The sequence below is a fragment of the Colossoma macropomum genome, unplaced genomic scaffold (assembly GCF_904425465.1).
Source record: "Colossoma macropomum unplaced genomic scaffold, Colossoma_macropomum, whole genome shotgun sequence".
NCBI classification, from domain to species: Eukaryota; Metazoa; Chordata; class Actinopteri; order Characiformes; family Serrasalmidae; genus Colossoma; species Colossoma macropomum.
The window spans coordinates 32737946-32752590 of record NW_023494789.1 but is presented as its reverse complement, the minus strand read 5'-3'; the positions used below and the strand labels follow the sequence as shown (position 1 = coordinate 32752590).

Here is a 14645-nt window from a genome sequence, read left to right as displayed (position 1 = left end):
GAACAATCACACACTGGTGTGTCCAACTAGACACACAAGATTCCGAGTTAAGGGTGAGAACCCAGTGAACTACAAAGAAGATACGGAAAGGGATTCCAATCACCACTAAAACACGCCTCATTGGCCAGACATGTGCATAAACAAATACAATACAATACATGAACTGAACTTTGTCAGGCATGTCAGTACTTGATAGCTAAACACTCCAACACTATTAGGTTGGCAGGTCAGAGCCTAACGTAAGCCTGAAGTACATTTCCGTACTAATGTTTACTCTACTAAACCAACATTTATCATCCACTGTTTAATCATTCTGTCTGTTCCAAATGGGCACCAAGAACCTTATGAACTTCAGAGCTACTGAAGTGTTAACTTTAATAACACTATCTAATTTAAGATCTGGGATCAGCATCATAAATTAATTTCCTCAGCGAAGACTACAAATAATGAAAAGACCACATCCAGCACTTCGCTCACGGATAAGAATCGTGTCTACTGTTTGGATCTCATCTTTTTATGAGCAAGATGACAGCAAAGCCAACAAATGTTATATCAAACGCAACATCAAATGAATCTAAGAACACTAACATGAGCAGTTGGATAAACAAAGCACTCTCAGCAGTGTCCAAAACGTTTTAACAAATTACATTATTCAGTATCACGTGCGACAAGTTTGATATATTTAGTATCATCGTAGGCCTAAAGATATTGCAAGTGGTGCTATCCTAAACAAAAGCGCCCCATTTTGGCTGCACTCTGATCATGTGTCCTCTCCAATCTAATTCCATCTTCATAAAAACCCTCTCTCAATCATTGCCAGTGCACTCTCTTTCCAGGAATGGTACAGTCTTGACCTGTATTTCAGACTGCAAAAGTGGATTAACCTATTGAGAACAATAGGGGGGATTTAATGGGTCAAAGTGCGCACTCGGGCCATAAAGAAGGCGATGAGGCAAAGTGAGCTCCCTCATCTCCCACAGGAGATACTGCAGAAGAGAACACCAAGCCTGTGATAGCAGTTTTAATACTGTTTTTAATGTGCCAAGACTTTTTTTTTTTTTTAATGGACAATCAGCAAAATTGCCCTGCACTGAAATGCACAGTGTGCCCATTAGAATTTAATTAGTCATTAACGTCCTTTAAACTTTTTTGATTCTCACAGTAGGGGAGGAATTTAAAGTAGGGGATGACTTAACCTCCGACACACAAAAGCGCCCCCTCCCCCCCTCAAAACACACACGGTGTAGCAGCGTTGTCTGGCTGCGGTAATTATTCCCCCTGCGGCCTACCGCGGCTACCCGGGGGGGCAAGCACTGGAGCGCGTGAAAGCTGGTGGCCGGTGGAAAGCCTGCTGGCACACAAACGCACAGCACGGGGCCAGTCCACGTCTGCTCCGCACATTACATCCTCCCGGCTCTGATGAGGCTCCAGCTCCTACTACGGCTATGCATACATGTGTGTTTCCACTTAACATGGTAGATACATAGTGTGTGGATAAAGAGCCACGCTTTGTGCAGAGAGAGATCAATGTGTATATGTTCAAGTGCTTGAGAGTGGAAAGCGTCAGAGAACAAAATTTTTAGTTCACGCTCTGAAACGTACACATACATAGTACCATGAAAAAGCCAGAGGCCTATTTAATTTTCAACACATAACAGAAAATTACTAAAACAAATATATCAGATGTTTCAGTATTTTATGTGTCCATCATTTGCATTTATTAAAACGTAAAGAGACTTAAGGAAAGAAAACATGCATTAATTTTTTTAAAGGAATCTGCAGAAATATTTTTCACACCTCCAAAGTTCAGTCTTAGATATTGGTTGCATTTTTTGATCTGAGTAATCCCAAACACATTCAATAATGTTGAGGCCTGGACTTTGGAGTGGTTCTGAGAATATCTGACTTTTTTTGTCCGATCTGACTTTTTTAAAATTTATTTTATATATTTTTCCCCACTTATTTTCTTTGGGTTTTCCCCTTCCTTATGCAAGTGAATTAGCTTACAACTACTGTCTTCAGAAATATCTCCTGAAATATATAACGTGTACTTAATGGCCATTTTGTCTGGAAATGAAATAAATGAAGCTTTTGCAAAGTACTGTAGTTCAGGCAGACACACACAGACAGAGACATCCCTCGGCCTACACCAGTAGTCCCCAACCCTGGTCCTGGAGTAAGGCTTTTTAACGATTACTGCAGTAGTGGCCTAATAGTGACATCATCAATCCTTGCTATATCTTAAAATCAGTTCTAGTTTTTTTTGGAAAGCTCCTCCCACCCTCAAGATACAGCATCAGAAGGGGACTTTTGTAATCTAAAGCCCAGAAACTCACTCTTGAGTGACTACAGGATGCAAGCAGGCATATTTTCAATAGATGTAGCAATAGTTACACTGTTCATTTTGCCCCAAGTGCCCCTTTAACCATGTCACATTAATGGTTCACTAACACGGTTTAAAGATATTGGAAGGCACATCAAAATATACGGCATTATACACACAATATGTTGTTTGGTCCATGTTCTGCAACACTTCTGCTCTGCATATTTTTGGTGTTGTTCCTTCTCTAAAATCCCTGACTAATCAAATCAGCTACTTAAAAAGCCCCTCCTAAGTTGTCGTAAGTGTGTTGGAGCAGGGAAAAATCACTCAGTTGTGCAAGTAAGAGTTTACTCCAGAACCACTGGCCTAGAATATACACTGCAACACCAATTAAGCCTAGAAAACAAACCGAGAGTCATCTCTTCATGGTCACCATACGCAGTCTCAACTACCATGACCTCTGATTAGGCCTCCTTAATCATTAGGAACGATTAGAAGATGAATAGCGCTTAGCATTGATAAATAAGTTAACCTTCATAGCCAAACGCTGATACAAGTCTGGCCTCTGCACTGATTAGCTTTAGCGCATTGCTTTGAATAATGAGGTTCTCTTTAACGTACGCCAAAGGCTGACCCACACTAAAATGCCTGCTACATTTCACCAGCCGTTTACAATGAAGGCAAGCCTGAGCGTCAATGACCCTTTAGACCAGTTACGGACACAAAAGAGCAGAGAACAAAGAGAGAGACAGAGAGAGAGGCTGAAAGACAGATAGATGGATGAGGCTGTGAGTCTGAAGGGGTCAAAGGCACAGCAGATGGGGGGTAGGGCCTGGAAGTGCTGGCGTGGGTGCTCACGCATTCCTGTGGGATTTGTGTATGCTGGGATTCTCTTTGCGGTGCTGAAAACTAGCACAGCAGCTCTGCACAGCCAGCTAGTACTTCTTGGTGTGAGAATTTCTCTGATCCTCTGTGAAACTCTCTCTAAGACAGGCTGGCTACAGATCGGGCCTAGATAACATTAAAGACTTCTACGAAGCAGGAATTTCAGATTAAACCACCACAGACACAACAGCCCTCCAGATTACACAGGATTAGAGCAACAGGGTCACAGTGTCTTTAACTGAAAGTGAGAAGCTGGAATTTGATTTGAGAACCAGATTGACTGACATTCAGCAAGAAAGCAAAGTAATCTATGGGAGGGAGCTGCGAGAATAAATGCGTTTTTTTTTTTTTCTTCTTCCAAATAGGGTAAAGAGAATTATCGTTCTCATATGGCCCCCCGCACATGCACACGCACACTTTTCATCCTCCTACACACCCTATCTCGCATGTAAAGGTCTGCGAGTGGGCAAGCCTGAAGCATACTGCAGAAAAAGTGCCAGCCACTCTGAGGGGAAAAACATGTAAATAGACTAAATAAATGAAAAGAAAAAGGCATCTGGAGCTCAAACAGACACACTCACTCAACTCCCACTTAGGGACTGCGCACGCATCAACAGCTAAGCCGGGATCGACGCTGATTACTCACACGTGTATGGCACACAATGCTGAGGGAAAGCATGAGCGTGTGTACACACCCATGCGTGTGTGCTTCATCAGTCAGAGCCAAAACTGTGACCTCCGACCTCCGCCTAAATACCCTGCCTAACAAGGTCTGCACCATGGCAACCGATGACCTCATCGCGCTAACTGAGCTTTTTTTTACGGAAATCACCAAAGCACTGGAGGAAATCCTATGAACAGTGTGCGAGTACTACTCACAGATCACGGCCCATATCATGGAAAAACAAATCTTTTTCACTTTTTTAAAATAAGCTTGATGTAATATCACAATATAATATGTGTGCACAGTCCCTAAGCTGGAACAGAGTGAGTGTAAACAGTGAAATTTCAAATCTTACCATTATTCCATATATAATGAAACTAAGCTGCAGAAGCAGCCTGTTTTGATTTCAGTGTTTTTGTAAGGTCAAAAAAGCCAGTGCATTTATATATCCGCCCATTCAGCCCTGCCCATTCACGCTGAATGAAGTGCAACACAGGGCAGCCGATCACAACAGAGCTCATATCAGTCATAAAGGAATGGTTTACCAAAAAAATACAAATACATTACGATCCCCTTATCTAAACTGTAATAATCAGCCAAGACATATTTGGTGTGTGTCGTTTGCTTCTTTAGTCCTATAAAAGGAGCTACAAGGCTAATGTATCTAATAAGCAACAGAAGTCTGTGTAACCCTAAGCATCTGTCATATCAGCTTCGTAACTACTAAAAAGTAAAATTACTACTAAAAAGTAAATACTTTGGACACCAAACATGTCTTGACCAACTTACTTCATTTGAAACTGTGTAGATTTGTTTTTTTTTGGTGATTCATTCATTTGAAAGCATAGAGAGTTTAATTCTGAGATAAAGAAAGGTTGGAAAATGGGCATGTAAAAATTAATATCTATTTTTGATATAAAACCCCACAAAAACCTTATATGTGGAGCTCAGAGGGAGGGAAAAATGGAAAAATCTAGAACATGACCCCTTTAAAAATAGAATCGGCAATAAGATAAAAGGGTAAAAACTACAGAATTCCACATTACTTCAGTACATAAACAGTGAATATGCAAGTAATTTTCCCAACTTTGCAGCAGTGTGATGTGTGCTGGTGACCCTGCCAGAGAATGCTCCCACACTTCTGCACATTTATGTAGGTCTGTGTTGTATGAAGTGCCAGAGTTAGCAGCATTCCCACACTGGAGTAAAGCTGCTGAATTATTCACTTCACTACACACTGCAGGAGGAGAACGCAGCACAACATATAAAAGACTTATCGTGGAGAGAGAGAAAGAAACGAGTGAGAGTGTGGAGTCCGCATGCAGATGTAGCATGTGAAACCGAGACAGTGGACTAGATCTAGAAGCTTGTACTCGTGCTGCGAAGAGGTTCTCATTCTGAAGATAACATCAAACGCTCACTTCCTAGTCAATACTGCCAGCGACTCTGAGAGCATTCAGCTTAACCTCATGTTCTACTTAAACCAGCAGCCAAATCATCTCAACACAGATTAGTTTTAGCTCGTAGCTAAATAATAATAATCAGCTCATTTAAAATTGAGGGAGGAGCAGGGTTGTTTTTTGTGACAAGTGGTATAATCTATTGGTTCTCAAATCAGTCCTAAGGCCCCCCAAGTGGTCCACATTTTTGCAACCCATCTCGCAACGTAGTGATATGGCAAAAATGGGGACAGCCTGAGGGGCTCTGATCATTTAACTTAATATCATTTGTCAAAAAAAAGCACAGTCCAGAGATTTTCAGATTTTTTTGTTCCCATCATCATTTATGAAGTATTCTCATTGTGTTCTTGCATGTGGGTGGTGTAGGAACGGATGTCGCATAGGGCCCCCCAAATGAGCCTGGGAGGAAGCATAGGAAGTAATAGTATAATTAAACAATAGAACATGTGAGCGACCGTGTTATCGCAAATAACACCACAGCTGTGATTTGGTCGCAGGCATGAGCTGAAAGTGAGGAGCAACACAAACATGACAACACACAACTTCAAGCTTTCTATTGCTTCTATACACCACTTCTGCAAAATAAAAATAGAGTCACGCTAAAAAAAGCCTCAAATATTTAATATTGCTACACCTTCTGTCACAAAAGTAGTAGCCTTTTGCTGTATAAAGCTATAAAACTGTCCACTAACCAGCTTAGCTTTTTCAGTACTTGCCAAATTAACCTGAATGTTAATTTTGCTCCAGCCAGCCTGTAAAGCATTTCATACCCCATCTTGTTCGCCAAACTCAATTCTGTTCATTTCTACCTATTTCCAGTTTGTTTAGCAGTTCCACTGTCACAGATGCCAACGGAAAACCTTGCTTAAGGGCAACAACAAGTTGAGAATTTGTCGTAGGCCAGCTTTCACACTTCTTGAGAATCTGACCAAGCGGGCTACAGGTGAAATGTTATCTTACATAAGTAATCTAATCCATTTTCGGTTTTTGTATAAAGTAGAAACTCAGAATGTTTAGCTGCAGCGTGAAGCAGGCCATTACTTACAATTGCTTAGAACACTTGACCTGTCAGATTGTACCATTATGATGAACTGTTGTATAAAAGAGTATAACAGCATAAGAGCAATAAAAAAAAAGAACAATGATAGACGCAGAAAGAGAGAGAAAGAGAGCAAAACGCAAACAAAATAACAAAAAGATACACGTCGTCTGGGCAATAAGTGTCGCGCTCCTATTCAGTTAAGTCCAGACAGGACAGAAAACAGCACTCCAACCCACACCCTGCTGAACACACACACTCACTCAGGGCCCGCTGAAGAGCCTGTGTCATCCCTTCAGGTTCCCCATTTGTTCATTTCTTTTCATTCTCTCTGTAGAGCACTCTCCTCTTTAGCAGTGCACTGCCTGTCCCTCACCCACACATGCTCTGAGTGCTTGTACTTGAACAGCAGGGCATACGTTGAAGCAATAGTGACAGTCACTCCACTCAGACAGTTTAAACCAAATTCTTCTGATAAAATGCACACTCGCACGATTTCTCCAAGTCCAAATCAAGCCCACTCCTTCTCTAATTAGCAGTACAGAGCTTTGATTGTGGAAGTGCAGACGTTTCCATTCTGGAAGGCATATTTAATACAGGAGGACTCCACCTGTCTACTTCAAAAACAACCTTTACTCAAAGACGGCTGTCATTCACACACACAGAGAGAGAGAGAGAGAGAGACAGAGAGAGAGAGAGAGAGAGAGAGAGAGAGAGAGGGAGAGAGAGAGAGAGAGAGAGGTAGGGGTGTCCTTTGAAGAATGGTTAAAAGTGTAACAGATAAAAATAACACCAGAAAAGGCTGGATATTAATAATACATAACTTCCATGAGTGCTGTCATGGTAGCCGGCGAACTCTCCCAGGCTCTGTGTCTAAAGCTCCATCCCACTCAAATCTAGTCTGCAGTACTGAGCCTTTTCCTCAACTTTATTTTTTTTATAACTACAGTAACTAAGGCAGTTAGTTACTGTAGTTCTGTCTTGGTTATCTTCACTATTCCGTGGCATTCCGGAATAACAGCACTTGCCTCGCCTCTGCACTGCAGTGTACTGAACAATACAGCGCTAAACATGCTATTACAGCAAGGGCTAAATTCTCCCAGAGCTGATGCATTATACTCTCCATTTGAAGGAACGGTTCGGTGAAAAATCTCATTTACACAATTTTCCCTGTATCTCAAATGTAGTCAGTTAACCAGGACTGATAGCAGTTAGCATCTTTAGTTTTACACTGGAGCTACACAGCTAATTAGCTTACAAGTAACGGAATGCTATACTCCATCAATTAGCGCGGTGTGGGTGCAGATACTGTATAATACACCGTGATCTGTATTAGTGCAGAACATTCAGGCCTGAACTGCTCAGGTCTGCTACAACTGTTTGTAGATGTGTGATGGTCTGCTTTTGTCCACTTTTATAAACAACAGTATGTCAATGTCAGAAACCACATAAGCAAGTCTATTTGAGATTACTTAACAACTGGAGGTGGATTGAAACAAGCATGTGCGCAATGATTTAGGCATGCAGTTAGCACAATGCTAATTAAGGGTGTAATGCTGTTAGCTATACTGGGGGGATTTAGCTATATTAACCTGTAGCCGCAGTGCAAACATAATGATGCAAACCTATTCCTGGATTACACTTTCATATCAATGGAGAATCTCCATAAGAATGCTATGCAGTACAGGACTAGGTTTAATCTCAGCCCAGGAAACTGACCCTAGAGGTTTGTCACAAAGATTTTCTAGGGACTCCTATTACATGTTAGGTACATTAGCCTTATAGTTCCAGAGCAAAACTAAAGAAGCAAACCTCATATACTAAATATATCTCTGCCAATTAACCACAACTGGAGTAGAGGAAATTTGTAGAAATTAATTTTCCTTTAAATGCCAGAAGGTGCATTGTTCCTTGTATCCTGTCTGCTGAGTGTGTTCGTACACGGCGCTTTTGTGATCATAACGTTGGCACTGTGTGTACAGTGCTGGTTGCGAGTCATACGTGCTGTGCACAGTGAGCTGCTGTTTGTGAACGTGGCCCCTCTCGGGAGGTCAATCTCCCTGCATAGTGAGCGCCTCAGGGAGAGACACAGTCGCTGAAGCGTGTGTGTGTGTTCAGGCGTGTGTTTGGGGAACTGAGGCCTATTGCTCCTGTTTGCTCTTTATGACCCAGCACTTCACACCGTAACAGCCAGTCCTCTTAAACGCTTTTTAATATCACCGCCTGCCTCAGGACAATGTGGGAGCAAGAGCGAGAGCTACAGCAAGACAGTGTGAAAGAGAGGCAGCGAGCAAACGCAGGAGAGAGAGAGAGAGGTGGTGTAAAAAATACATCAAGATGCATCTGTCTGAAGGTGACAATTCAGCTGCATCGATTTTGGGATGACAGAACAAATTATGTCTGACTGTAATTACAACAAAAAGTATGCACTCCATTCTTTTAATTGAATGAAGGTCTTAGGCAACTTGTTACTTTCAAACACAAATATCCAAAAACAGTGGTGTATTGGTTTTATTGTCTTTATTCCACTACTGTGTAAATAGTATCTTATATCAAACTGTCACACTTGAGTATTCAGTGTATTTTCAACAGTAACTCTGAACTGCAACCATATAACCAAATTGAACACAATTATACTGAAGTGTGACATTTCATGTTGCAGTCAAATCATGTTATAAAGAATCAAACCAAATAATTGTGAGGTCAGAGATTTAGACCCCTAAAAGCCAGAAAATACTGAACCAAATGAACTAGGGCAAATTAAGAACATTCTAGAACAGTGTTAATGAGAAGAGCAATCTAGAACAGTATGAATGAACATTCTATAACAGTAACGATTGAGGAAATCACTCTAGAACTGAATTAAGATCATTCTAGAACAGTGTGAAAGGGGGAGAACACCATAGAACAATGTAAATACAGGAGGACATTCAGGAAAAGTTTTAATGGGACTGAACCATCATGGAACCAGATCAATGGAGAGAAGACTAGAACAACGCAAAATGGAAAAGAACACTATAACAGAGCAAACGGAGGAGGACATTTTAGAACAATGAATGAGGAGAATGTTCTAGATCAGAGTGAATGTGGGGAGAACATTCTAGATCAGTATGAATGCTGGAAAGCATTCTAGAGCAGGGGTCTTCACATGCAGGCACTGAATCCACTTTCTGGTCTTGGATTTTGTAAGCACTGGTAGATTGATATGACACTAGGTGTCCAATCAGTTACATCAACAGATCAGTTAAATACCAGTAATAAAGGGCCAGTAAACCACCAGTGATAACGTTCAGGAACAGAAACTGGATTCAAGGTCTGGAATTTAAGTGTTTTGTTTTGGAGTATCCCACCATCCATAAACTGCTATGGCACACCAACCCAGCATGATCGATGATCACCGGTTTGATGTGCTCTTGTTGAGAGAGAGAATGGTTGTTTCTCCAAGCACATCTCCAGTATGATGAGAGCCTCTCAGCTTACAGGCCACCAGCATACCTCATACCTGGCCTATTATAGACTCTCAGGGGCTCATGGCTGGTGCTGTTTAAGAAAGGCATGAATACCAGGGATGCTTCTGGAGTTCATGCTTTAACTGTGTGGACCTTTATGAGGGTATAACCTTGGTATGAGCTTTGCTTATAGGCAGAGAGACAGACCAAAAAGAACAAAATTGATAGAAATCAAGTACACAGTGAACTACAAGCCATGGAATGTAACACTTGGGAGGTTTAGGGCTGTGTATGCGTGCACATTTGTGAAGAAGTGAGGGGAGGGAGAGGAGGAGGAGTAAGAAAGAGTGGAAGATGCTTTATGGAGGACACTGTCATACTAGTTAGACATGTCTGCCAATCAAGCCAGTTGTACCAGCAGCCATCTTGCCAAGATCTCAGTCACACACAATGCCTTCACACACATACATAAACAATGCAAACACACTCGACTGCATACTGCAGGCGTGCCTTTGATGAACGACAAGGCTTTGTTACATCCACTTAATTCATAAAAACTACTTTTTGGCGAAGCAGAGTGCAACGCATTGAAGCCACCTCTGGAGGACACAGCCTAGGCGCAGATAAGGAAATCAACCACAGTGTCAAAGAGCGCAGAACATGCATAATCTTTATTTCGCCAAAATTATTTCATTTTTCCTCCTCATAATCATCTAGGCTGAGTCAAAACAAAAGCCTAATCTTCTCCCTTTGTGGCCAATTTATAGCAATGCCCATATCTCTCTTTCCCCGTAATTGTGTCCCACTTGAGCAATTTATTTCCAATCATTTTTTTCTGTTGCCAAGATAAATTCTTTCTGTCCAGGGCAAATCTCAAGTGGTGGCTGGTCATTAGCAAGCGTTTGGCCACTGTTAGTCACCACAGCAAGTCCAAATATCTGAGCCTTCAAGCCTATGGCTCCCAACTGTCCCTCTGTACAGCTTAGATATGGGGTGGAGCAAAACACTGGTCCAACCATTCACATATGGGAACACAGGAACAAGCACTCAAACTACTCAATATTGTAAGTATTTACAGGGCTTGGTGTTTGAACAATGTGATGTTAGATGCGACATGTTTCACTGCAATGTCATATCAACATGGACAATTACAGTGAAAACTGATTCAACTCTAACTAATACAAAACATTACTATTCAGTGGTTACCAGCAGTCTATTGTAGAACACACAATCAACGTATAATAATACACTTGGTCAATCTGACATCAAAATTGAAGTGCACTGACTTATAATTAGGGCTGAAAGATTAATGGCGTTGTCTTAAGCTTTAAAACATGGAACTTGTGATCGACCTATAAATGAGTTTAGCCAAACAAAAGCAACCAAACACCCACGTAGATGTGAACAATACGGCAATACTGTAGTGTTATCGCAAAACACTGTGTTACTGTGGTGAACTAACTGGCAGTCTGGCATACTACGTTCTGTGTTCAGGCCTCAAGCCAGAAAAAAAAATGTATTCTGGTCTTCTTGGCCAAAAAAACAGGCCTGGACATTAATTTACAGAAAATAATTGTAACTTAAATTATGCACTATTGATTAGAAATACTGACTAGAAAAATCACAATTAGATATTTTCCCCAAATCATTCAGCCCTACTTATAGTGAAGTACAGTGACTAAGTATAGCCTCTAAAACATCTTCCAAGTGTTTAGGGAAACGTAAGTGAATAACATTATGTTTCACCTCCTTCACTTCCACCTATGAGCAAAATCGCTCACCTAGCTCAATATACCTCATGGCCCACAAGGTAAATGTATTTCCGATTTACGTTAACTTCATATCATGTTTATTTATGTTAACTTTAAGCTCCTTATGTAGCATCAAAGGCCAGGGCGCAACCCCGCCGCAAAACCCAACAGCCAAACTGTGCAGCAGAGTCCTATTACTGTAAAACACAGCACCTACAAATACTAGCCTAATATAGAGCTCTGCCCAGCATGCTTGAAGCTGAATGTGAAAAACTGGTGGGGAAATATCAGATGTGTTTCAGCTCTTTTTCTACGCATAATTGAGAGACGGGTCTCTATTTGGGTTTTTTATTTTTCATGGCAACGAAAAACGAAAACGACGTTCATGGTCTTTTTCCCGTATTGTCGGCGTACAAGCACCCGCGCGACCTTCCAAAGCGCACCTGAACGCAGCAGAATGACGAGATACTGGCGTTTAGCCCCGCCCCACGTGTAGCCCCGCCCATTTTCAGCCTCCATCCGATATGCGCAGGACTGCGCAGACGTGTTGCTCTGAAACAGCGCGTAAGAGGAAGTTCATCCATCGTAAAGTTTTCCCAAATACAGACAATCTGCCCTTCACACGGTGACAACGAGCCCCAGACTGGCTAACGGATCACGCGGATGTGATTTTAAACTCACATGTGATTCAGACTCATTAATTACTGTCATTTTCTCACGCTACAGGACGATGTGATGGCCACTCGGGCTTTTGGAGGTCTTCTTTTACTCGAGAGAAATGGACAACTTTCAGATGCAAAGCTTTAATCTTCTAATTATCCGTTCCACCTTAAATGGCGCAGCCGTTAAATATGCGCCTATAAAGCGCCTGAATGTAACTGCTGCACCATTTCATGTGGAACGGAAAATTCGGATAAGAAGCTGGAGAAAAAAGACCACTTTAGCTTAGCATTGCAGATGTTCTCCAGGCTTCACTGGTGACCTGATGCCATTCTGTCCACAGTGACTAACCATGAGATTCCAGTTAGTCTTGAATTCGACTTGGAAAAGAGGCGAGTGAAGCACGCATGAGCGCGCACATTCCCCTTATTTCCATGTGAATGTTCGCCATGCTCTTAACCAGCAATTGGGGACAACAATTGGTGAAGCAGGGGGACTCTATAGACGACCGGGATGTCGAGGCCAATCGCTTTTCAACGGCTCTGTTTCATTAAACATTCAGCGTACGTGCTTCGCAGTCACTCAATCGCACCAGTTTGTGTGTGTGTGCGCGCCTGCCTTGTTAAAAGGGCGCACAAAAGCGCAACAGCACGGACAAAAAAACGAACATAACGACCTCCGCGCAACTTTTGGCCAGCTGAGATGGCGGTGAGATTTGGGGATGTTGTTTGTTTGGCCACCACACCTCACTGACAGTGCTCCGGGAGACGTTTGGGGAAGACTGTCTGTGGTGGTTGTGCGGGTACTAGTGACTGAGTTTACACATCAACGATGCGAGATTGTATTTATATGAGTAGTTGAGATTGTCTGGTATTACATGCGCTGCAGTGCTTTCCGCCGCAATCAGGCAGGCTGTTTCAACCACCAAGCAGCAACAAGAGCCCCAATCAACTATGCACCAACACCGCAAACACTTCAGCTGTTCACGCACCCCACCATTACCCCTCATTTTAAAGCCTGTGAGAGGATATCGATTGTTCCAGAGGGACACCACAAGCCCCACCAGTTAACTTGCCCCCTCTACCCGTGTAGTTAGAGAGGCTGAAAAAAATCCCTTGGAGACAACATATGGCTGCAAGAAGTGTTCGTTGTGTCCATGCACGAAACTACCGCCTTATGGAGAGCTGCATTTCCCAAAGCACTATTTCAAGCAAGCAATACCCTCGCATACGCTAAGCTGAGGTCAGCTTCTTGTTCGAATTTTCCCGTTCCACCTTAAATGGTGCAGTAGTTACATTGTAAATGCTGAACCATTTAAGGCGGAACGGGAAAATTCGAACAAGAAGCTGGCGAATTGGAAACCAACTTCAGCCTCGTTTGCACATAAGCTACTCCTGTCTGCTGCATGGAGACTTGGGGGATCTTCTCCATGGACTGGTGGATTTCTTGTAGCTCTACACCCATTTTTCTATGTCCCTGTATAAAAACGCAACCCACAATGTCTACAGCCCAGCAAGTCGCATTCTAAGCCACGTAGAATCCAAATAAGTCAGTAAACTGCTGAGCTTAACACTGCAAAAGCCACAAAAGCTGCTGCTTTTCGCTCAGCCAGTGAGACCCACATTCCGCACGGGCTCATGCACCCACCCGAGCACTGCGAGCAGAGATTTCAACTCGCATCTGCGAAGTTGAACCACTAAAAACGCGAAAGGCAATTGCAGACCACTAAAAGTTTGCGCCCCGCGCCGATCCAGTAAAAAGCAGCCCAGCCGGCTGCTCCAAAATACCGCGGCTATGTTTGTATCGCGTGCTTGAGGAGAGCAGCGCGGAGGCGCCAGTCGGGCACCGAGCACGGCGCGTGAAGAGAAGAGAAGAGCCTCCCACTGACCAAACTCTCTGCTCGAAAGCTGAGCTGAGCCGAGCGGTCCAGAAACATACACATATACACACACACCCCATTCAAATTCCTCACCGGTAACCCCCCGGTCGTAAAGGAGACCCCGCTCCAACTTACTCTGCTCAGGTGATCCTCGGATTACACGTCCGTGCCATAGTTAAATTCCTGAACTCGCGGCCATATCCACCGTGGCGACCGTGTGCTCGCGCTCCCCGGTGTGAATAGGATGGAATGCAGCTCTGCTGGCGGAAGGGGCGGCCTCGATGTGAGTCACGCCGGGTTCGACGGCCAGCGCACGGCGGAGTGTCCGGTAGAGGGCGCCGCTGCGCTGCAGTGCTGAGGGAGACCCATGTGTAATGCAGGGAGAGACATGCCCTGATCTCATTTCTCCAGCCTTGTCTTTCCCAACGCCAGTACTAGAAGCCCCACCTGCAATGCACACCTTCGTGTGTCTGCCCTCACACAGCAAGAAGGACTACATAGTTTCACTCCCCTGAGTCATAACAAGAAAGACTTC

At 43.1% G+C, this 14645-nt stretch overlaps 1 protein-coding gene across 1 annotated transcript in view; it reads right to left on the bottom strand.

Moving 5' to 3' along the window:
- The window catches only part of plxna1b (plexin A1b), a 198764-nt gene extending 184395 nt beyond the window's left edge, over window positions 1-14369 (bottom strand). Inside the window, exon 1 of the mRNA XM_036571021.1 lies at window positions 14246-14369. The gene's annotated coding sequence lies outside the window, so the exon portion shown is untranslated. The remainder of the gene's footprint in view (window positions 1-14245) is intronic.
- Window positions 14370-14645: the final 276 nt, after the last annotated feature.